Here is a 2,158-nt window from a genome sequence, read left to right on the forward strand (position 1 = left end):
CAAAACTATGGGCGCACACAGATTTGAGGTCGGGTGCTTTCACGGCAGCATCACAAATGGTTTCCGAAAGGTACCAAGGAATGGTCCAGACGAGAAACTATTAAGCAGGATCGGGATCAGGTCAGGTCACCTGAAGCTGGAGGGTGTGAAGGAGGAAGTTGCGGACGATCTCGGTCTCGCCGTGCATGAGGAAGGCGAGCACGGAGGGCACGAAGTCCCTGATGAAGACCTGGTCGTAGTTGAGCATCTCCGTGCACTCGGGTCCTCCGCCGCCACCGTCCCCACGGGCTCGCCGCAGTAGCTGGGTGGATCTGGATCTGGGGCAGAGCGGTGGTTTGAGGTGCTTCAGATCGGGAATGGGGCTCGACAGCCGCCGCCGCTGAAACCCTAGTCCTCTCGGGCAAAGCAGTCGCCGCTGTTGGTTTTATATGATAGCAGAAGCGGTTTCACACAGTATGACAAAATAAGCGTAAACTTGTGTACAACATGCGCATACCAAAAAGTGTGTAAACCGTAACACGATTGAGCATAACACGTAGTTATAATTAACGTAAGTAGGTGGTACAGTGAGCCAAAAAGCCTGCGTACCTGGTCGGTACGGTGCGGTCCGCGCACCTGATCGGTTGCTGGTCGGGGCTTCCAATAGTTAGAGAGAGCCCAGGGCTCTAAATACTATATATATATATATATATATATATATATATATATATATATATATATATATATATATATATATATATATATATATATATATATATATATATATATATGGCACTCACAAAATATATACAGTAGCAGTAGAAAACTTCCAAAGAACGTTAGATAAATCGGAATTAAAGAAAGCGAAAGAAAAAGCAACCGAGTGAATCGTCCAGCGCCCGGGAGATTTCTCTCGAAATGGGAGCGGGCCCTTCCTAGCTAGTTCTAGAAGCAATAATTGTGGACAGCAGTGGAGATAGCTCGAGATGTCTCAGGAATTGGCTGTACTAGCTCATACGGATGGCCTGGTCCTATAAATACCCTGCCACGCGGAGGGCTGCAACCCACCAAGGAAATTCACAAAGCGCCTAGCAAAAGCAAAGTTCCCGAAGCACTCTTGCAATCCACTGAGTTCTGTTTGTTGAGACGCATAGAGCTAGCTGCTAGCGACGACAATGTCGCTCGTGAGGCGCAGCAACGTGTTCGACCCCTTCTCGATGGACCTCTGGGACCCCTTCGACACCATGTTCCGCTCCATCGTCCCGTCGGCGACCTCCACCAACTCCGAGACTGCCGCCTTCGCCAGCGCCCGCATCGACTGGAAGGAGACGCCCGGGGCGCACGTGTTCAAGGCCGACCCCCCGGCGTCAAGAAGGAGGAGGTCAAGGTCGAGGTCGAAGACGGCAACGTGCTGGTCATCAGCGGCCAGCGCAGCAGGGAGAAGGAGGACAAGGACGACAAGTGGCACCGCGTCGAGCGCAGCAGTGGCCAGTTCGTCAGGCGCTTCCGCCTGCCGGAGAACGCCAAGGTGGATCAGGTGAAGGCTGGCCTTGAGAATGGCGTGCTCACGGTCACCGTGCCCAAGGCGGAGGAGAAGAAGCCTGAGGTGAAGGCTATTGAGATATCTGGTTGAGCATCCAATCCAATATGGACGTGGAAGGAAGGTGTACTGCTGCTGGTCCGTGGCTGTCGCTGTCTTGTGTGATGTTTCCTGTGTCTTCTACGATATATAACGTACTTCCGTTTGTTTCGTTTCGTATGTACAATCTTCCGGGTATCGTTCATGTATCCCTTTGAATAATAACAAATAAAATCGGGTTTTCACGGTAATCTGAATAACCTTTTATCAGCCAATGTTTAACCAAAATTACGTATTGCACTGGGCTTAGGATATTAAAGAGAGCCCTGATCGGTAACAGGGGTCTGGTCCGCTGAACCAAACACGCGTGTGTATGATGGAGACGATATAGAGAACATGCAGTACCGACGACGCCGTGATTCGGTTCGTAACGGTAAGGCGACATATGGTAGTGGGCGGAATTATAGAGATTAGATTTCTCATGCAAACGTGGTTACTCTGAAACGTGGGCGGGAATTTATGGATCTTGCATTGAGCATAATGGCGGTAGGTAAAGATAATATCGAATAAGATGTTAAAAGATACGACATAAAACAGTTA

General features: G+C 49.8%; 1 pseudogene across 1 annotated transcript; it reads left to right on the forward strand.

Moving 5' to 3' along the window:
* The first annotated feature begins 1,045 nt into the window (after positions 1 to 1,045).
* On the forward strand, positions 1,046 to 1,799 carry LOC103649807 (class I heat shock protein pseudogene; annotated as a pseudogene). The gene has a single exon (NR_157396.1). The product of NR_157396.1 is annotated as a class I heat shock protein pseudogene (transcript).
* The last annotated feature ends 359 nt before the right edge of the window (positions 1,800 to 2,158 follow it).

This window comes from Zea mays, chromosome 3, assembly GCF_902167145.1.
Source record: "Zea mays cultivar B73 chromosome 3, Zm-B73-REFERENCE-NAM-5.0, whole genome shotgun sequence".
NCBI lineage: Eukaryota > Viridiplantae > Streptophyta > Magnoliopsida > Poales > Poaceae > Zea > Zea mays.